The sequence below is a fragment of the Durio zibethinus genome, chromosome 19 (assembly GCF_047325235.1).
Source record: "Durio zibethinus cultivar Kanyao isolate XHJ-2024 chromosome 19, ASM4732523v1, whole genome shotgun sequence".
NCBI classification, from domain to species: Eukaryota; Viridiplantae; Streptophyta; class Magnoliopsida; order Malvales; family Malvaceae; genus Durio; species Durio zibethinus.
This window is the reverse complement of record NC_143180.1, coordinates 12,871,098-12,894,410: the sequence shown is the minus strand read 5'-3', so window position 1 is coordinate 12,894,410 and position 23,313 is coordinate 12,871,098.

The following is a 23,313-nucleotide window of genomic DNA, read 5'->3' as shown; positions in this document are numbered from 1 at the left end:
GGACAGAGGGGCGGGATGCGCAAGTCGGGGATCGGTTGAGTCCCCCTCTACCTGCTATCACAACCCTCGGTCTGGTTCCATCTTAGACTGGGAATGAACTCCGTTGCCTAAGCCAACCGATGAAACGACTGGACGGGCGGGCTTACACTACGCTGGCCAAAGAGGCGGGATGCGCAAGCCATGGATCGATAGGGTGGTAGGTGGGTTTAGGAACATCTTCATATTTTTGCATGCCAATGCCATTTTTATGGCTTGTAAATTCATACAATGGTAAATTCGAAAGGATGTTTTGCCCCAAACTTGGTAGACGTGATCCCTGTATTTTTGTTGGCATGCATAAAAAAATTCAGCTAAAAACTCGAAATGTACAAGATTTTGTGACCATTTGAAAAAAATGTCCCCATTTTAGACACTTTAATGGCTACTGGAAGCAAACCTGTAAAATCTCAAATGCTCTTTAAGGAGGTGTGAGTTCTTGAGGTTTGATGAGGGATAGGGGGCCAATATAAGGGCCCAGCACCAGCACCCATCGCACATCATGTGCGCACACCCCCTGGCCCCCCATTTCACCAAAACCCCAATGCCGTCGGTCAGGTTCTCCGGCGATCCTCCAACGATGGTGCCTCAGTGAAGAAAAATACAGTACCAGCACATGCTCGAGCGTAGCATGTGCTGTCGTAACCCTCGGTTCGATCCAATCTTAGACTGGGAATGAACCCCGTATGCCTAAGTCAACCCATGAAACAAGCGTACGGGCGCTCAGTCGACCAGAGGGGCGGGATGCGCAAGCCGGGGATTGGTCGGGTCCTCCTCTGCATGCTGCAGATCCTGCTGCTGCAACCCTCAGTCCGATTCCATCTTAGACTGGGAATGAACTCCGTATGCCTAAGCCAACCGATGAAAGGAGCGGGCGGGTGGGCAGGCACTACGTCGGCCAGAGAGGCGAGATCCGTAAGCCGTTGATCGATAGGGTGGTAGGTGGGTTTAGGCACATCTTCATATTTCTGTGTGCCAATGCCATTTTTATGGCTTGTAAATTCATACAATGGTCCCTTAAGCCTTTGTGTGAAGTTTCATGGCAAGACGACTCATTTTCTATTTTTCATGATTTTTGAAACTTTTTGTGGTTCGAGATTTTTTAAAATTTTTTTGGAAGGAGTTTTGGCCCCCAAATTTGGTAGATGTGATCCTTGTATTTTTTTTTTTGCATGCATAAAAAAATTCAGCTAAAAACTCAAAGTGTACAAGATTTTGTGACCATTCAAAAAAAGTGTTCCCATTTCAAACACTTTAATGGCTACTCGCAGCAAACCTGTAAAATCACAAATGCTCTTTAAAGGGGTATGAGTTCTCAAGGTTTGATAAGGGATAGGGGGCCAATATAAGGGCCAAGCACCAGCACCCATCGCACATCATGTGTGCACACCCCCTCGGCCCCCCCGATCGTCGGAACCCCAATGCCGTCGGTCAGGTTCTCCGATGATGCTCCGGCGATGGTGCCCCGATGAAGAAAAATGCGGCACCAGGACATGCTCAAGCCCAACATGTGCTGCCGCAACCCTTGGTCGGTCCGATCTTAGATTGGGAATGAACTCCGTATGCTTAGACTGGGAATGCACTCTGTACGCCCAAGTCAACCCATGAAACGAGCGTACGGGCGTTCAGCCGGCCAGAGGGGCAGGATGCGCAAGCCGGATATCGGTCGCGTCCCCATCTATGTGCTGCCGATCTTGCTGCCACAACCCTTGGTCCGATCGGATCTTAGACTAGGAATGAACTCCATATGCCCAAACCAACCGTCGAAACGAGCGGACGGGCGGGCGGGCACTACCCCGGCCAGAGAGGCGGGATGCGCAAGCCGTGGATCGATAAGGTGGTAGGTGGGTTTAGGCAAATCTTAATATTTCTACATGGCAATGCCATTTTTATGGCTTGTAAATTCATACAATTGTCCCTTAAGCCTTCGTGTGAAGTTTCATGGCAACACGACTCGTTTTCTATTTTTCATCATTTTTTAAACCTTTTGCGGTTCGAGATTTTTTTAAAATGTTTTCGGAAGGAGTTTTGGCCCCAAACTTGGTAGATGTGATCCTTGTATTTTTGTTGGCATGCACAAAAACATTCAGCTAAAAACTCGAAGTGTACAAGATTTTGTGACCATTTGAAAAAAGTGTCCCCATTTCAGACACTTTAATGCCTATTGGCAGCAAACCTGTAAAATCTCAAAAGCTCTTTAAGGGGGTGTGAGTTCCCAAGGTTTGATGAGGGATAGGGGGCCAATATAAGGGCAAGCACCAGCACCCATTGCACATCATGTGTGCACACCCCCTGGCCCCCCCGATCGCTGAAACCTGAATGCCGTCGATCAGGTTCTCCGACGATGCTCCGGCGATGGTGCCCTGTCGAAGAAAAATGTGGCACCAGCACATGCTCGAGCCCAGCATGTGCTGTCGCAACCCTCGGTCCGATCCAATCTTAGACTGAGAATGAACTCCGTATGCTTATATTGGGAATGAACTCCGTATGCCTAAGTCAACCCATGAAACGAGCGTGCGGGCGCTCAGCCGGCCAGAGGGGCGAGATGCGTAAGCCGGGGATCGATCAGGTCCCTCTCTACATGCTGCCGATCCTACTACTGCAACCCTTGGTCCATTCCAACCTTAGACTGGGAATGAACTCCGTATGCCTAAGCCAACAGACGAAACGAGTGGGCAGGCAGGCGGGCAGTACGTCGGTCGGAGAGGCGGGATGCGCAAGCCATGGATCGATAGGGTGGTAAGTGGGTTTAGGCACATCTTCATATTTCTACGTGCCAATGCCATTTTTATGACTTGTAAATTCATACAATGGTCTCTTAAGCCTTCGTGTGAAGTTTCAAGGCAAGACGACTCGTTTTCTATTTTTCACGATTTTTGAAACTTTTTGCGGTTCGGGATTTTTAAAAATTTTTTCGGAAGGAGTTTTGGCCCCAGACTTGGTAGATGTGATCCTTGTATTTTTGTTGGCATGCTAAAAAACATTCAGCTAAAAACTCAAAGAAAAATGTGGCACCAGCACATGCTCCAACCCAGCATGTGCTACCGCAACCCTCGGTCCGGTCCGATCTTAGACTGGGAATGAACTCCGTATGCTTAGACTGGGAATGAACTCTGTATGCCTAAGTCAGCCCAGACTTGGTAGACGTGACCCTTGAATTTTTGTTGGCATGCGCAAAAAAATTCAGCTAACAACTCAAAGTGTACAAGATTTTGTGACCATTTGAAAAAAGTGTCCCCATTTCAAACACTTTAATGGCTATTGGCAGCAAACTTGTAAAATCTCAAATGCTTTTTAAGGGGGTGTGAGTTCTTGAGGTTTGATGAGGGATAAAGGGCTAATATAAGGGCCAAGCACCAGCACCCATCGCACAACATGTGCGCACACCCCCCTCAGCCACCCCGATCTTCGGAACCCCAATGCCTCCGGTCAGGTTCCCTGGCGATGCTCCGACGATGGTGCCCCAAAAGAAAAATGTGGCACCAGCACATGCCCGACCCCAGCATGTGCTGTCGCAACCCTCAGTCTAGTTTGATCTCAAACTGGGAATGAACTCCATATGCTTAGACTGGGAATGAACTCCGTATGCCTAAGTCAACCCAAGAAACGAGCGTGCGGGTGCTCAAACGGCCAGAGGGGCGGGATGTTTAAGCTAGGGTTCGACCGAGTCCCCCTCTGCATGCTACCGATCCTGCTGTCACAGCCCTCAGTCTGATCCAATCTGAGACTGGGAATAAACTTCATATGCGCTAGCCAACCGACGAAACGAGCGGGCGGGCGGACGGGCGGGCACTACGCCGGCCAGAGAGACGGGATGCGCAAACCGTGGATCGATAGGGTGGTAGGTGGGTTTAGGCACATCTTCATATTTCTGCATGACAATGCCATTTTTATGGCTTGTAAATTCATACAATGGTCCCTTAAGCCTTCTCGTGAAGTTTCATGGCAAGACGACTCGTTTTCTATTTTTCATGATTTTTGAAACTTTTTGCGGTTCAGGATTTTTTTAAATTTTTTTGGAAGGACTTTTGGCCCCAAACTTGGTAGACGTGATCCTTGTAATTTTGTTGGCTTGCACAAAAAAATTCAGCTAAAAACTCGAAGTGTAAAAGATTTTGTGACCATTTGAAAAAAGTGTCCCCATTTCAGACACTTTAATAGCTACTGGCAGCAAACCTATAAAATCTCAAATGCTCTTTAAGGGGGTGTGAGTTCTCAAGGTTTGATGAGGATAGGGGGCCAATATAAGGGCCAAGTACCAGCACCCATTGCACATCATGTGCGCACACCCCCCACGGCCCCCCCGATCACCGGAACCCCAATGCCGCCGGTCAGGTTCTCCGACATGGTACCCCAACGAAGAAAAATACGACACCAGCATATGCTCGAGCCCAGCATGTGCTGCCGTAACCCTCTGACTGGTCTGATCTTAGACTGAGAATGAACTCCGTATGCCTAAGCCAACCGACGAAATGAGTGGGCGGGCGGGCGGGCACTACGTTGCCAGAGAGACGGGATGCGCAAGCTGTGGATTGATAGGGTGGTAGCTGGTTTTAGGCACATCTTTATATTTCTACGTGCGAATGCCATTTTTATGGCTTGGAAATTCATACAATGGTCCCTTAAGCCTTCACGTTAAGTTTCATGGCAAGACGACTCGTTTTTTACTTTTCACGATTTTTGAAACTTTTTACGGTTCGAGATTTTTTAAAATTTTTTCGAAAAGAGTTTTGCCGCCAGACTTGGTAGATGTGATCCTTGTATTTTTGTTGGCATGCTCAAAAACATTCACCTAAAAACTCGAAGTGTACACGATTTTGTGACCATTTGAAAAATGTGTCCCCATTTCAGACACTCTAATGGCTACTGGCAGCAAACCTGTAAAATCTCGAATGCTCTTTAAGGGGGTGTGAGTTCTCGAGTTTTGATGAGGGATAGGGGGCCAATATAAGGGCCAAGTACCAGCACCCATCGCACATCATGTGCGCACACCCCCCTGGCCCCCTCGATCGTCGGAACCCTAATATCATCGGTCAGGTTCTTCGACGATGGTGCCCCGACGAAGAAAAATGTGGCACCAGCTCATGCCTGAGCCCAGCATGTGCTACCGCAACCCTCGGTCTGGTCCGATCCTAGACTAGGAATGAACTCCGTATTCTTAGACTGGGAATGAACTTCGTATGCTTAGACTGGGAATGAACTCCGTATGCCTAAGTCAACCCACGAAATGAGCGTGCGGATGCTCCGCCGGCCAGAGGGGCGGGATGCGTAAGTCGAGGATCGGTCGGGTCCCCCTCTGTGTGCTGTCGATCCTACTACCGCAACCCTCGATCCGGTCCGATCTTAGACTGGAATTAAACTTCGTATGCCTAAGCCAACTAATGAAACGAGCGGGTGGGCGGGCGGACGGGCACTACACCGACCAGAGAGACGGGATTCGCAAGCCGTGGATCGATAGGGTGGTAGGTGGGTTTAGGCACATCTTCATATTTCTACGTGCCAATGCCATTTTTATGGCTTGTAAATTCATACAAAGCTGCCTTAAGCCTTCACGTGAAGTTTCATGGCAACACAACCCGTTTTCTATTTTTCACGATTTTCGAAACTTTTTGCGGTTCTGGATTTTTTCATATTTTTTCGGAAGGAGTTTTGGCCCAAAACTTGGTAGACATGATCCTTGTATTTTTGTTGGCATGCACAAAAAATTTCAGCTAAAAACTCGGAGTGTACAAGATTTTATGACCATTTGAAAAAAGTGTCCCCATTTCAGACACTTTAATGGTTACTGGCAGCACCCATCGCACATCATGTGTGCACACCCCCCGGCCCCCCCGATCGTCGAAACCCCAATGCCGCCTGTCAGGTTCTCCGACGATGCTCCAGTGATGGTAGCCCGATGAAGAAAAATGTGGCACCAGAACATGCCCGAGCCCAGCATGTGCTGCCGCAACCCTCAGTCCGATCTGATCTTAGACTAGGAATGAGCTCCATATGCTTAGATTGGGAATGAACTCAGTATGCCTAAGTCAACCCATGAAACGAGCGTGCAGGCGTGATGCACAAGCTGGGGATCAGCCAGGTCCCCCTCTATGTGCTGTCGATCCTACTGCCACAACCCTCTGTCCGATCTGATCTTAGACTGGGAATGAACTCCATATGCCTAAGCCAACCGATGAAACGAGCGGGCGGGCGGGCGAAAGGGCGGGCACTATGTCGGCCAGAGAGATGGGATGCACAAGTCATAGATCGATAGGGTGGTAGGTGGGTTTAGGCACATCTTCCTATTTCTACGTGCCAACGCCATTTTTATGGCTTGCAAATTTAAACAATGGTCCCTTAAGCCTTCACGTGAAGTTTCATGGCAAGACGACTCGTTTTCTATTTTTCATGATTTTCAAAACTTTTTGCTACTCGGTATTTTTTTAAAATTTTTTTGAAAGGAGTTTTGGCCCCAAACTTGGGAGACATGATCCTTGTATTTTTGTTGGCATGCACAAAAAAATTCAGCTAAAAACTCGAAGTGTACACGATTTTGTGACCATTTGAAAAAAGTGTCCCCATTTTAGACACTTTAATGGCTACTGGCAGCAAACCTGTAAAATCTCAAATGCTCTTTAAGGGGGTGTGAGTTCTCGAGGTTTGATGAGGGATAGGGGGCCAAAATAAGGACCAAGTACCAGCACCTATCGCACATCATGTACGCACAACCCCCTCCCCTGACCCCCCCGATCGTCGGAACCCAAATGTCGTCGGTCAGGTTCTCTGACGATGCTCCGACGATGGTGCCCCGACGAAGAAAAATGCGGCACCAGCACATGCCCGAGCCCAGCATGTGCTGCCGCAACCCTCGGTCCGGTCCAATCTTAGACTGGGAATGAACTCCGTATGCCTAAGTCAGCCCATGAAACGAGCGTGCGGGCGCTCAGCCAGCCAGAGGGGCGGGACACGCAAGTTGGGGATCGGTCGGGTCCCCTTCTGCGTGCTGCCAATTCTGCTGCCACAACCCTCAGTCCGGTTCAATCTTAGACTGGGAATGAACTCTGTATGCCTAAGCCAACAGGCGAAACAACTGGGCGGGCGGGTGGGCGGGCACTACGTCGGCCAGAGAGACGAGATGCGCAAGCCATGGATCAATAGGGTGGATGGTGGGTTTAGGCACATCTTCATATTTCTGCATACCAATGCCATTTTTATGGCTTGTAAATTCATACAGTGGTCCCTTAAGCCTTCTCATGAAGTTTCATGGCAAGACGACTCGTTTTCTATTTTTCACGATTTTCAAACCTTTCTACGGTTCGGGATTTTTTAAAATTTTTTCAGAAGGATTTTTGGCCCCAAACTTGGTAGACGTGATCCTTGTATTTTTGTTGGAATGCACAAAAAAATTCATCTAAAAACTCGAAGTGTACAAGATTTTGTGACCATTTCAAAAAAGTGTCCCCATTTTAGACACTTTAATGGCAACTGGCAGCAAACCTGTAAAATCTCAAATGCTCTTTAAGGGGGTGTGAGTTCTTGAGGTTTGATGAGGGATAGGGGGCCAGTATAAGGGCCAAGTACCAGCACCCATTGCACATCATATGCGTACACCCCCTGGCCCCCCCGATCATCGAAACCCCAATGCCGTCGGTTAGGTTCTCCGATGATGCTGCCCCGACGAAAAAAAATGCGGCACCAGCACATGCCTAAGCCCAGCATGTGCTGCCGCAACCCTCGGTCCGATCCGATCTTAGACTGGGAATGAACTCCATATGCTTAGACTGGGAATGAACTTCGTATGCCTAAGTCAACCCACGAAATGAGCGTGCGGGTGTTCAGCCGATAGAGGGACGGGATGCGCAAGTCGGGGATCGGTCGGGTCCCCCTCTATGTGCTGCCGATCTTGGTACCGCAACCCTCGATTCGGTCCAATCTCAGACTGGGAATGAACTCCGTATGCCTAAACCAACCGATGAAACGAGCGGGCGGACGGGCGGGTGGGCACTACGTCGGCCAGAGAGACTGGTTGCGCAAGCCGTGGATCGATAGGGTGGTAGGTGGGTTTAGGTACATCTTCATATTTCTGCATGCCAATGCCATTTTTATTGCTTGTAAATTCATACAATGGTCCCTTAAGCCTTCACGTGAAGTTTCATGGCAAGATGACTTGTTTTCTATTTTTCACGATTTTTGAAACTTTTTACGGTTCAAGATTTTTTAAAATTTTTCCAGAAGGAGTTTTGGCACCAAACTTGGTAGACGTGATCCTTGTATTTTTGTTGGCATGCAAAAAAAAATTCAACTAAAAAATTGAAGTGTACAAGATTTTGTGACCATTTGAAAAAAGTGTCCCCATTTCAGACACTTTAATGGCTATTGGTAGCAAACTTGTAAAATCTCAAATGCTCTTTAAGGGGGTGTGAGTTCTCGAGGTTTGATGAGGGATAGGGGGCCAATATAAGGGCCAAGTACCAGCACCCATAGCACATCAAGTGCGCACACCCCCCCAGTCCCCCCGATCATCGGAACCCCAATGCGGCCGGTCAGGTTCTCCGACGATGCTCCGACGATGGTGCCCCGACGGAGAAAAATGTGGTACCAGCACATGGTCGAGCCCAGCATGTGCTACCGCAACCCTCGATCTAGTCCGATCTTAGACTGGGAATGAACTCCATATGCTTAGATTGGGAATGAACTCCGTATACCTAAGTCAACCTATGAAATGAGCATGCGATCGCTCAGCCAGCCAGAGGGGCGGGACGTGCAAGCCGAGTGTCACAGACTAAGCTTTCTCTCAACAAGCAATAGACCGTACGGCACTTGAATGGGTGCTCCCAACCAAGTCAGCCTTCAATAGATCGATATCTGAACAAATAACCATAAGCTATGGTTAGTCACAAGCATTCACAATAAGGCACAACATATCGAGATCAATCTAAAGCGCGCACATAATGAGGCATATTCGCATCAAGAAAAAGAAAAATACATCGAGGCAACAATCGGGACATTCAATCGAGATGAGTTTTATTATAAATGGGACTCATACATCGGGACCTCCCACCGTCACCAGGGCCAGGGGGTAGCCTACGCTGCCAGCTCACCCCCATAAAGAGCCTTAGAGATTTTAGAGCTATGCTACCAGTAACCATTACAATGTTTGAAATGGGGACATTTTTCCTAGCATAAGGGATCTACCCGGCCATGGCCCTATACATGGGTGGCTCATGGCAACCTAAGTCCCGGTCATGGCCCTATACAAGGTTGGCTCATGACATCTTCCCCCCACCTATTCTATCGACGTCTTCGTCGACTTGCTGGCTTGAAATTCTTCAATCTTCCTTTGAAATCTCTAGAGGTTGTGTTCTCTCTCTGAGCTGGTTTCTTCTAGTCCTAATCCCTCCCACTTCACTAAGTACTACCGAACTAGTCTTCGAGATATCTTGGTTTCCCTGTCAGCTAAGATCTCTTCGACTCGATGCTCTGAGGGTGGCTTTATGGTGATGGCGGTTCTGGTTAGCTCTCTTTGGCTAGCATCTGTAGGATCTACATGGAAAGGTTTTAGGTTACTCACATGAAATACTGGGTGCACCTTCATCCACTTTGGTGGGTCAATTTTGTAAGAAGCATTCCCCACCTTGGAAAAGACCCTTACTGGACCTTCATATTTGTGCACCAGTCTACGATCACTCTTTCTCAGGAACCTGGATTGTTCAAGAACTAGTCGGACAAGAACCAAATCACCAGCTTGAAATTGTTGAGCTCTACGACCTTTGTCTACCTATTTTTTCATCCCCTTTGATGCTTTCTCTAGGTAGGCTTGTGCAATCTCTGTGTTTTATTTCCACTCTTTGCTGAGATTGAAGGCTCTCAGATTCTTTCCTTCATATTGTTCCAAGAAAGTGTGGGGTAGCCTTGGTAATTGTCCGATGACCACCTCAAATGGGCTTTTATTAGTGGAAGAGCTTTTGTTGGAATTAAAGTAGAGTTGAGCCACATCCAATAATAAAGGCCAGTCTTTCTGATTAGCTTGAACAAAATGCTCAAGTATTCCTCTAATAATCCATTGAACCGTTCCATTTAACCATCAGTTTGGGGGTGATAGGTTGAGGAAATGTTAAGTTGAGACCCCAATATCTTGAAAAGTTCTCTCCAAAAGGACCCCGTGAATCTTGGATCTCGATCGCTGACAATGTTTTGAGGGAGGCCCCAGTATTTGACCACATGTTTGAATAATAGTCGAGCTGTGTCTTCCACTGTACAATACTTCTGAGCGAGAATGAATGTGGCATACTTAGAGAACCGATCAATTACCACCAAAATTGCTCCAAGGTCACCAACCTTGGGTAGGCTCGAAATGAAATCGAGAGAGATGCTTTCCTAAGGTCTGGTGGGTACTGGTAGTGGTTCAAGCATGCCTGCAAGTTTTCTCCTTTCAACCTTGTCTTATTGGCAAATGAGGCAAGTCTTCGTATAGTCCATCACATCTTGTCGCATGTGAGGCCAATAGTATCCTTGTTTCAATAACGCCAAAGTGCGTTGCCAACCCGAGTGTCCCGCCCATGGTGTGTCATGACATTCCTTCATTAACATCTATCTCAGGCCTTCTGCTCTTGGCACAAATACTCGAGGCCCCTTGGTCCATAGGACCCCATTTTCTTGCCAGAAGTACTTGGACTTCTCTTTTTCCACTAGCTTCAGGATGGCACAAGCTTGCGGGTCCTTTCCTAAGTGATCTCCAATCAACTTGTGAATGTCTGTAGTGGCTTTACTAGCCGCCATTGGGGCAATTCTTCTAAGGGCCACTAGATCTGCTCACCTGCTCAATGCATCGGCCACTTGATTGGTCTTTCCAGCAGTGTGCTCAAAATAAAAGTCGAATTCCGCTAAAAATTCCTTCCACCTAGCTTGTTTTGCCGTAAGCCTTGGTTGGGTGAAAAATGGCTAACGGTCATATTGTCTGTCTTCATGACAAAGTGTGAACCCAACAAGTAATGTCACCAAGCCCTCAGTAGTGAACCATCGCGAGGAGTTTTTTTTCCTGGGCCGTATATTTCTTTTCAACTTCACTTAGCTTCCTACTTTCAAATGCTACCGGGTGATGTTGTTGCAAAAGCACTCTTTCAATAGTAAAATTAGATGCATTCATCTGAACTTCGAAGGGCTTTTCAATATCAGGGAAAGCTAAGATGGGATCCTTCATAATAGCATCCTTCAATCCCTCGAAGGCCTCTTGGCACTCACTCATCCAACACCATTTACGCTCCTTCTTCAATAGCTCCGTGAGGGCTATGGTCTTGCGAGAGTACCCTTCCACAAACCTTCTATAGTAGTTGGCTAGTCCCAAAAATGAGCGGAGCTCACTAACATTCTTCAGTGTTGTCCACTCCTTGATGGCCCTAACCTTTTTCATGTGCATTCAAATGTGGCCACGTTCGATAATGTGACCGAGAAAATGGATTCGAGTCTGAGCAAATGTACACTTCTCCCTTTTTACGTATAATTGGTGGTCATGTAATCTTTGAAGTACCTGGCGCAGGTGCTCTTGATGCTCTTCCAAAGTGGAGCTATATACCACTATATCGTCTAAATAGATGACTACAAATTTGTCTAAGTAGTCATGGAACACTTGATTCATCAATGTACAAAATGTGGTAGGAGCATTGGTCAATCCAAAAGGCATAACAAGAAACTCAAATGCACCATACCGTGTCACACAAGTGGTCTTTGGCTCATCTCCCTCAACGATTCGGACCTGATGGTAGCCAGATCTCAAGTCCAATTTGGAAAAGTACTTGGCCCGGCTCAATTGATCAAACAAGTCTGCTATAAGGGGAATTGGATATTTGTTTCTTACGTTGACTTTGTTCAGGGCCCCATAGTCAACACATAATCACAAACTTCTATCGTGCTTCTTCTAAAATAGCACTGGCACTCTGAAAGGAGCCTTTGATGGTCTTATGAACCTGGCTTGTAGCAGCTCATCTAACTACTTTCTTAGTTCGGCCAACTCTAGCATGGCCATGTGGTAGGGTGCTCTAGCAGGGGGTTTCGCTCCAAGGAGGAGCTCGATTTCATGGTCCACTACTCGTCGAGAGGGTAGAACTTTAGGCAACATCTCTGGCATCACCTCTTCAAATTCTTCCAACACTTTTTCCACACCATCAGGTATTGGTTCTACTTCTGACCCTTTTTTGTAAATTGACACCGCCACAAAGGAGGGTTCCCCTCTCTTTATCCCTTTCTTGAACTGCAAAGATGAAATCATTTTCTTCCCACTCTTTGGTAAGTTGTTGGCTGGCACCACACATGGGTGTTCTCCTAAGAACAACAAGCAGCTAGCGACGGGGATAGGGATGACTTGAGCCAACATCATGAAGTCCAATCCAAGGACAACATCAAAGTCATCCATGGAGGAAACTGTAAAGTCTACCTTCCCCTCCCATGGCCCCAATCGGGTTGTCACACTTTTGGAGCTTCCACTGATCGCAAAGGCTGGCAAATTGACTGCCTTCATTCATCCATAGTCTTTACTAATCTGAAGACCACACCTTTTTGCTTCTTCTAGTGTGATGAAAGTGTCGGTTGTACCCGTATCCACCATGGCCTTGGTGGCTTTCTCATTGATCATCAAGTTCACATAGATCAAGCCTCTACTCTGCTATTTCTTTATAGTGTTCAATTGGATGCGTAAGGCATTGAGGAACCTTATTGAACCCATCTTGGCTGGCTCTTCTTCAACTTCTTCAACGCTCTCTGGCACTTTTACGGACTCTTGAGATGAGGTCCTTAAGGCATTAAGGGCTCCCCTGCGTGGGCATTCAGCCACCTGATGCAGCCCCTTGCAAAGAAAGTAAGCTAGCGGTTACCTAGGCTTGAAAATCCCTACGTTGCTTGTCTTGGGCTGGGTGCTATCTCGAACAAAGAACCTCCTGTCTAATCCCCCACTGAAGGGTTGGTCCAACCTAGTCATCTTTCCCCCACTCCCAAAGTTAAAGCTACTGCCAACTAATTTTGGATTTTTTCATTTTAAGGAGCCATCATTGTAATCGTGAAGACGTTCAGCTGCAGCCATGGCCGTGGCCACATCTTGCACTTTTTGCCTTTGTAGTTCTATCCTTGCCCAAGGCTTAAGGCCCTCAAGAAAATAAAATATCTTGTCCTTTTCGAACATGTCCCGAATATCCAACATCAGGGTAGAAAAGCTCCTCATAAATTCTCGCACCGTTCCAGTTTGCACCAACTCTCGAAGTCTCCTTCGAGCCATATACTCCACATTCTCAGGGAAAAATTGGTTTTTCAATTCTTGCTTCAGATCCGTCCAAGTCTTAATCGAGCACTCGTCATCGACAAACTTGGAGTGCCAACACAGCTTGGCATCCCCTGCGAGGTACATCGACACCATTGTCACCTTGTCTTCCACTGAATTTGTGTGTACAGCTTGGAAGTATTGCTCCATGTCAAACAAGAAATTTTCAAGTTCCTTAGCATCCCTTGCCCCCTCATAGCATCGAGGCTCCGGCACCTTGGGCCTTTGTCCCCATTCCATCGAGCTTAAACCCGATTTGGCCACAGCCATTTGTAGGATGCTCACCTGTGCTCTGAGCTCCTCAAACTCCTTTTGGAGAATGTTCAAGGCATCTCTAGCCTCTTCGCTCACATTCTGAAGAGTGTCAGACAACTCCCGTTAGGTTGTCTCGATCTCCCTCACTTGGTCTTTCATCACCATATGAGTTTTCATTATGGCCATCGCGGCTTCAAGTTCCTCAATTCTCTGTTGATGATCCAGTCCACCATTTGTGGCCATCTCATCCATTTTTTTAGCACTTCTCAACTGTGCTCTGATACCATGTGTCACGGACTAAGCTTTCTCTCAACAAGCAATAGACCGTGCGACACTTGAATGGGCGCTCCCAACCAAGTCAGCCTTCAATAGATCGATATCTGAACAAATAACCAGAAGCTATGGTTAGTCACAAGCATTCACAATAAGGCACAACATATCAAGATCAATCTCAAGCACACACACAAGGAGGCATATTCACATCAAGAAAAAGAAAAACACATCGAGGCAACAATTGGGACATTCAATCGGGATAAGTTTTATTATAAACGAGACTCATACATCAGGACCTCCCACCGTCACCAGGGCCAGGGGGCAGCCCTTGGTGGGTGGCCTAAGCTCGCATAGCTACCGGTGAGACAGCCCGACACTTCGCTATCGGCTCACCCCCTAAAGAGCCTTAGAGATTTTAGAGCTATGCTACTAGTAACCATTACAATGTTTGAAATGGGGACACTTTTCCTAGCACAAGGGATCTACCCGACCATGGCCCTATACATGGGTGGCTCATGGCAACCTAAGTCTCGGTCATGGCCCTATACAAGGTTGGCTCATGACACCAGGGATCGATCGGGTCCCCCTCTACGTGCTGTCGATCATGCTATCGTAACACTTAGTCCGGTCCGATCTTAGACACGGAATGAACTCCGTAAGCCTAAGCCAACCGACGAAATGAGCGAGCGGGTGAGCGGGCGGGCACTATGCCGACCAGAGAGTTGGGATGCGCAAGCCGCGGATCAATAGGGTGGTAGGTGGGTTTAGGCACATCTTCATATTTCTACGTACCAATGCCATTTTTATGGCTTTTTAAATTCATACAATGGTCCCTTAAGCCTTCACGTGAAGTTTCATGGCAAGACGACTCGCTTTCTATTTTTCATGATTTTTGAAACTTTTTACGGTTTGGGATTTTTTAAAATTTTTTCGGAAGGATTTTTGGCCCCAAACTTGGTAGCGGTGATCTTTTTATTTTTGTAGGCATGCACAAAAAAATTCAGCTAAAAACTCGAAGTGTATAAGATTTTGTGACCATTTGAAAAAAGCGTCCCCATTTTAGACACTTTAATTGCTACTGGCAGCAAACTTGTAAAATCTCAAATGCTCTTTAAGGGGGTGTGAGTTCTCGAGGTTTGATGAGGGATAGGGGGACAATATAAGGGCCAAGTACCAGCACCCATTGCACATCATGTGCGCACACCCCCAGCCCCCCCCGATCGTCGGAACCCCAATGCCGCCGGTCAGGTTCTCCGACGATGCTCCGACGATGGTGCCCCGACGAAGAAAAATGCGGCACCAGCAAATGCCCTAGCCCAGCATGTGCTGCCACAACCCTCGGTCCGGTAAGATCTTAGACTGGGAATGAACTCTGTATGCCTAAGTCAACCCATGAGCGCGCGAGCACTCAGCCGGCCAGAGGGGCGGGATGCACAAGCCGGGGATCGGTCGGGTCCCCCTCTGCGTGCCACCGATCCTGTTGTCGCAGCCCTTGGTTCGGTCCAATCTTAGATTGGGAATGAACTCCATATGCCTAAGCCAACCGACGAAACGAGATGGCGGGCGAGCGGGCGGGCATTATGCCGGCCAGAGAGATGGGAGCGCAAGCCATGGATCGATAGGGTAGTAGGTGGGTTTGGGCACATCTTCACATTTTTGCATGCCAATGCCATTTTTATGGCTTGTAAATTCAACAATGGTCCCTTAAGCCTTCACGTGAAGTTTCATGGCAAGACGACTCGCTTTTTATTTTTCATGATTTTTGAAACTTTTTACGGTTTGGGATTTTTTAAAATTTTTTTGGAAGGATTTTTGGCCCAAAACTTGGTAGATGTGATCCTTGTATTTTTGTAGGCATGCACAAAAAATTTCAGCTAAAAATTGAAGTGTACAAGATTTTGTTACCATTTGAAAAAAGCGTCCCCATTTCAGACACTTTAATGGCTACTGGCAGCAAACCTGTAAAATCTCAAATGCTCCTTAAGGGGGTGTGAGTTCTAGAGGTTTGATGAGGGATAGGGGGCCAATATAAGGGCCAAGTACCAGCACCCATCGCACATCATGTGCGCACACCCCCCCAACCCCCCGATCGTCGAAACCCCAACGCCGCCGGTCCGGTTCTCCGGCGATGCTCTGGTGATGGTGCCCCAGTGAAGAAAAATGCAGCACCAACACATGCCCTAGCCCAGCATGTGCTGCCATGACCCTCGGTCTGGTAAGATCTTAGACTGGGAATGAACTCCGTATGCCTAAGTCAACCCACGAGCGCGCGGGCACTCAGCCGGCCAGATGGGTGGGATGCGCAAACCAGGGATCGGCTGGGTCCCCCTCTGTGAGCTGTCGATCCTGCTGCCGCAACCCTCGGTTCGATCGGATCTTACATTGGGAATGAACTCCATAAGCCTAAGCCAACCGACAAAAAGAGCGGACAGGCGGGCGGGCGGGCACTACGCCGGCAAGAGAGACGGGATGCGCAAGCCGTGGATGGATAGGGTGGTAGGTGGGTATAGGCACATCTCTATATTTCTATGTGCCAATGCCATTTTTATGTCTTGTAAATTCATACAATGGTCCCTTAAGCCATCGTGTGAAGTTTAATGGCAAGACGACTCGTTTTTTTATTTTTCATGATTTTTGAAACTTTTTGCGGTTAGGGATTTTTTAAAAGTTTTTCGAAAGGAGTTTTGGCCCCAAACTTGGTAGACGTGATCCTTGTATTTTTGCTGGCATGCACAAAAAAGTCAGGTAAAAACTCGAAGTGTACAAGATTTTGTGACCATTTGAAAAAAGTGTCCCCATTTCAGACATTTTAATGGCTACTGGCAGCAAACCTGTAAAATCTCAAATGCTCTTTAAGGGGGTGTGAGTTCTTGAGGTTTGATGAGGGATAGGGGGCCAATATAAGGGCCAAGTACCAGCACCCATTGCACATCATGTGTGCACACCCCCAGCCCCCGATCGTTGAACCCCAATGCCGTCGGTCAGGTTCTCCGGTGATGCACCGACGATGGTGCCCCGACGAAGAAAAATGTGGCACCAGCACATGCCCGAGCCCAGCATGTGCTGCCGTAACCCTCGGTCTGGTCCGATCTTAGACTGGGAATGAACTCCGTATGCCTAAGTTAACCCAGGATACGAGCGTGTGGGCGCTCAATCGACCAGAGGGGCGGGATGCGCAAGTAGGGATCGGTCGGGTCCCCCTCTGTGTTCTAGCGATCCTGCTATCGCAACCCTCAATTTGATCGGATCTTAGACTGGGAATGAACTCCGTATGCCTAAGCCAACCGACGAATCGAGCAGGCATGCAAGCGGGCGGGCAGTACGTCGGCCAGAGAGACGAGATGCGCAAGCCGTGGATCGATAGGGTGGTAGGAGGGTTTAGGAACATCTTCATATTTCTGCATGCCAATGCCATTTTTATGGCTTGTAAATTCATACAATGGTCCCTTAAGCCTTCACATGAAGTTTCATGGCAAGACGACTCGTTTTCTATTTTTCACGATTTCGAAAACTTTTTGTGGTTCGGCATTTTTTAAAATTTTTTCGGAAGGAGTTTTGGCCCCAAACTTGGTAGACGTGATGCTTGTCTTTTTGTTGGCATGCACAAAAACATTCGGCTAAAAACTCGAAGTGTACAAGATTTTGTGACCATTTGAAAAAAGTATCCCCATTTCAGACACTTTAATGGCTACTGGCAGCAAACCTGTAAAATCTCAAATGCTCTTTAAGGGGGTGTGAGTTCTCGAGGTTTGATGAGGGATAGGGGGCCAATATAAGGTCCAAGTACCAGCACCCATCGCACATAATGTGAGTACACCCCCCGGCCCCCCGATCGCCGGAACCCCAATGCCGCCGGTTAGGTTCTCCGACGATGCTCCGACGATGGTGCCCTAGCGAAGAAAAACGCGACAGTAGCACATTCCTAAGCCTAGCATTTACTGTCACAACCCTCGGTTTGGTCCGATCTTAGACTGGGAATGAACTCCGTATGCTTAGACTGGGAATGAACTCTGTATGCCTAAGTCAACCCATGAAACGAACGTGCGGGAACTAAGCCGGCCAGAGGGGTGGGATGCGCAAGCCGGGGATCAATCGGGTCCCCCTCTACGTGCTATCATCCTGCTATAGTAACCCTCAGTCCAGTTCGATCTTAGACTGGGAATGAACTCCGTATGCCTAAGCCAACTGACGAAACGAGCGGAAGGGCGGGCGGGCACTACGCCGGCCAGAGAGACGGGATGCACAAGCCGTGGATCGATAGAGTGGTAGGTGGGTTTAGGCACATCTTCATATTTCTACATGCCAATGCCATTTTTATGGCTTGTAATTTCATACAATGGTCCCTTAAGCCTTCACGTCAAGTTTCATGGCAAGACGACTCGTTTTCTATTTTTCATGATTTTTGAAACTTTTTACGGTTCGAGATTTTTTAAAATTTTTTCGGAAGGAGTTTTGGCCCCAAACTTGGTAGACGTGATCCTTGTATTTCTGTTGGCATGCACAAAAACATTCTGCTAAAAACTCGAAGTGTACAAGATTTTGTGACCATTTGAAAAAAGTGTCCCGATTTGAGACACTTTAATGGCTACTGGCAGCAAACCTGTAAAATCTCAAATGCTCTTTAAGGGGGTGTGAGTTCTCGAGGTTTGATGAGGGATAGGGGACCAATATAAGGGCCAAGTACCAGCACCGATCGACATCATGTGCGCACACCCCCCCGGCCCCCCCGATCGTCGAAATCTCAAGGCCGCCAGTCAGGTTCTCCGGCGATGCTTCGGCGATGGTGCCCCGACGAAAAAAAATATGGCACTAGCATGTGTTGTCAAAACCCTTGGTTTAGTCCAATCTTAGACTGGGAATGAACTTCGCATGCTTAGACTGGGAATGAACTCCGTATGGCTAAGTCAAAACACGAAATGAGCGTGCGGACGCTCAGCTAACCAGAGAGGCAGGATGCACAAGCCGGGGATCGACCTGGTCCCCCTCTGCTTGCTGTCGGTGCTGCTGCTGCAACCCTCAGTCTGGTCTGATCTTAGACTGGGAATGAACTCTATATGCCTAAGTCAACCGACGAAACGAGCGGGCGAGCCGACGGGCACTATGCCGGCCAAAGAGACGGAACGCGCAAGCCGTGGATCGATAGGGTGGTAGGTGGGTTTAGGCACATCTTCATATTTCTACGTGCCACTGCCATTTTTATGGCTTGTAAATTCATACAATGGTCCTTTAAGCCTTCACGTGAAGTTTCATGGCAAGACGACTCGTTTTCTATTTTTTACGACTTTCGAAACTTTTTATGGTTCGGGATTTTTTAAAATTTTTCGAAAGGAATTTTGTTCCCAAACTTGGTAGACGTGATCCTTGTATTTTTGTTGGCATGCACAAAAAAATTCAGCAAAAAACTCGAAGTGTACAAGATTTTGTGACCATTTGAAAAAAGTGTCCCAATTTCAGACACTTTAATGGCTACTGGCAGCAAATCTATAAAATCTCAAATGCTCTTTAAGGGGGTGTGAGTTCTCAAGGTTTGATTAGGGATAGGGGGCCAATATAAGGGCCAAGTACCAGCACCCATCGCACATCATGTGCGCACACCCCCGGTCCCGATCGTCGGAACCCCAATGCAGTCGGTCAGGTTCTCCGACGATCCTCCGGCGATGGTGTCGCGATGAAGAAAAATGCGGCACCAGCATATGCCTGAGCCCAATATGTGCAGCTGTAACCCTCGATCCGGTCTGATCTTAGACTAGGAATGAACTCCGTATGCTTAGAATACGAATGAACTCCGTATTCCTAAGTCAACCCACGAAATGAGCGTGCGGGCGCTCAGCCGGCCAAAGGGGGGGATGCGCAAGCCAGGGATCAGCCGGGTCCCCCTCTCCGTGCTGCTGATCCTACTACCACAACCCTCATTCTGGTCAGATCTTAGAGTGGGAATGAACTCCGTATGCCTAAGCGGGCAGGCAGGCGAGCGGACGGGCGGGCACTACACCAGCCAGAGGGACGGGATGCGCAAGCCGTGGATCGATAGGGTGGTAGGTGGGTTTAGGTACATCTTCATATTTCTGCATGCCAATGCCATTTTTATGGCTTGTAAATTCATACAATGGTCCCCTAAGCCTTCACGTGAAGTTTCATGGCAAGATGACTCGTTTTCTATTTTTCATGATTTTCAAAACTTATTGCGGTTTGGGATTTTTCAAAATTTTTTCGGAAGGAGTTTTGGCCCCAAACTTGGTAGACATGATCCTTTTATTTTCGTTGGCATGCACAAAAAAATTCAGCTAAAAACTCGAAGTGTACAAGATTTTGTGACCATTTGAAAAAAGTGTCCCCATTTCAGACACTTTAATGGCTACTGACAGCAAACTTGTAAAATCTCAAATGCTCTTTAAGGGGGTGTGAGTTCTCCAGGTTTGATGAGGGATGGGGGGCCAATATAAGGGCCAAGTACCAGCACCTATCACACATCATGTGTGCACAGCCCCCCCGACCCCCTCGATCGCCGGAACCCCAATGCCGCCTGTCAAGTTCTCCGACGGTGCTCCGACGATGGTGCCCCGACGAAGAAAAATGCTGCACCAGCACATGCCCGAGCCCAGCATGTGCTGCCACAACCCTCGGTCCGGTCCGATCTTAGACTGGGAATGAACTTCGTATGCTTAGACTGGGAATGAACTCCGTATGCCTAAGTGAACCCACGAAACGAGCGTGCGGGCGCTCAACCGGCTAGAGGGGCAGGATGCATAAGCCGGGGATCGATCGGGTCACCCTATGCGTGCTACCGATCCTGCTACCACAACCCTTGGTCCGATCTGATCTTAGACTGGGAATGAACTCCATATGCCTAAGCCAAGTAACAAAACGAGCGGGCGGGCAGGCAGGAGGGCACTATGCCAGCCAGAGAGACGGGATGCGCAAGCTGTGGATCGATAGGGTGGTAGGCGGGTTTAGGCACATCTTCATATTTCTGTGTGCCAATGCCATTTTTATGGCGTGTAAATTCATACAATGGTCCCTTAAGCCTTCACGTGAAGTTTAATGGCAAGACGACTCGTTTTCTATTTTCAAGATTTTCGAAACTTTTTAAGGTTCGAGATTTTTTAAAATTTTTTCAGAAGGAGTTTTGGCCCCAAACTTGGTTGATGTGATCCTTGTATATTTGTTGCCAAGCACAAAAAATTCAGCTAAAAACTTGAAGTGTACAAGATTTTGTGACCATTTGAAAAAAGTGTGCCCATTTCAGACACTTTAATGGCTACTGGCAGCAAACCTGTAAAATCTCAAATGCTCTTCAAGGGGGTGTGAGTTCTCAAGGTTTGATGAGGGATAGGGGGCCAATATAAGGGACAAGTACCAGCACCCATTGCACATCATGTGCGCACACCCCCCGACCCCCCCGATCGCCGAAACCCCAATGCCGCTGGTTACGTTCTCCGACAATGCTCCGACGATGGTTCCCCGACGAAGAAAAATGTGGCACCAGCACATGGCCGAGCCCAGCATGTGCTATCGTAACCATCAGTTCGATCTGATCTTAGACTGGGAATGAACTCCGTATGCTTAGACTGGGAATGAACTCCGTATGCCTAAGTCAAAACACGAAACGAGCGTGCGGGCCCTCAGCCGGCCAGAGGGGGGGATGCGCAAGCCAGGGATCAGCCGGATGCCCCTCTATGTGCTGCCAATCCTGCTGCTACAACCCTCGGTCCGGTCCTATCTTAGACTGGGAATGAACTCCGTATGCCTAAGCCAACCGACGAAACGAGCGGGCAGGCGGGCACTACGCCGGCCAAAGAGATGGGATGCGCAAGCCCTGGATTAATAGGGTGGTAGGTGGGTTTAGGCGCATCTTCATATTTCTGTGTGCCAATGCCATTTTTATGGCTTCCAAATTCATACAATGGTCCCTTAAGTCTTCATGTGAAGTTTCATTGCAAGACGACTCGTATTCTATTTTTCACAATTTTCAAAATGTTTTGCGGTTTGAGATTTTTTAAAATTCTTTCAGAAGGAGTTTTGGCCCAAAACTTGGTAGACGTGATCCTTGTATTTTTGCTGGCATGCACAAAAAAATTCAGCTAAAAACTTGAAGTGTACAAGATTTTGTTACCATTTGAAAAAAGTGTCCCCATTTCAGACACTTTAATGGCTACTGGCAGCAAACCTGTAAAATCTCAAATGCTCTTTAAGGGGGTGTGAGTTCTCGAGGTTTGATGAGGGATAGGGGGCCAATATAAGGGCCAAGTAACAGCACCCATCGCACATCATGTGCGCATGCCCCCCAGCCCCCCCGATCGTCGGAACCCCAATGCCACCGGTCAAGTTCTCCGACGATGCTCCGGGGATGGTGCCCCGACGAAGAAAAATAGGGTGCCAGCACATGCCCGAGCCCAACATGTGCTACCGTAACCCTCAGTCTGGTCCGATCTTAGATTGGGAATGAACTCTGTAATCTTAGACTGGGAATGAACTCCGTATGCCTAAGTCAACCCACGAAACAAGCGTGCAGGCGCTCAGCCGGCCAGAGGGGCGGGATGCGCAAGCCGAGGATCAACCGAGTCCCCCTCTACGTGCTATCGATCCTGCTCCCAGAACCCTCGATTCGGTCTAATCTTAGACTGGGAATGAACTCCATATGCCTAAGCCAACCAACGAAACGAGCAGGCGGGTGGGCGGGCACTACGCCGGCCAGAGAGACGGGATACGCAAGCCGTGGATCGATAGGGTGGTAGGTGGGTTTAGGTACATCTTGATATTTCTGTGTGCCAATAACATTTTTATGGTTTGTAAATTCATACAATGGTCCCCTAAGCCTTCAGGTGAAGTTTCATGGCAAGACGACTCGTTTTCTATTTTTCATGATTTTTGAAACATTTTGCAGTTCTGGATTTTTTAAAATTTTTTAAAAAGGATTTTTGGCCCTAAACTTGGTAGACGTGATCCTTGTATTTTTATTGGCATGCACAAAAAACTTTCGCTAAAAACTCGAAGTGTACAAGATTTTGTGACCATTTGAAAAAAGTGTCCCCATTTCAGACACTTTAATTCCTACTGGTACCAAACCTGTAAAATCTTAAATGCTCTTTAAGGGGGTGTGAGTTCTCGAGGTTTGACGAGGGATAGGGTGCCAATATAAGGGCCAAGTCCCAGCGCCCATCGCACATCGCACATCATGTGCACACACCCTTCCCGGCCCCCCCGATTGCTGGAACCCCAATGCCGCCGGTCAGGTTCTCCGATGATGGTGCCCCGATGAAGAAAAATATGCCACCAGCACATCCTCGAGCCCAGCATGTGCTACCGCAACCCTCGGTCCGGTCCGATCATAGACTGGGAATGAACTCCATATGCTTGGACTGGGAATGAACTCCGTATGCCTAAGTCAACCCATGAAACGAGCGTGCGGGCGCTCAGTTGGCCAGAGGGGCGGGATGAGCAAGTCGGGGATCGGTCGGGTCCCC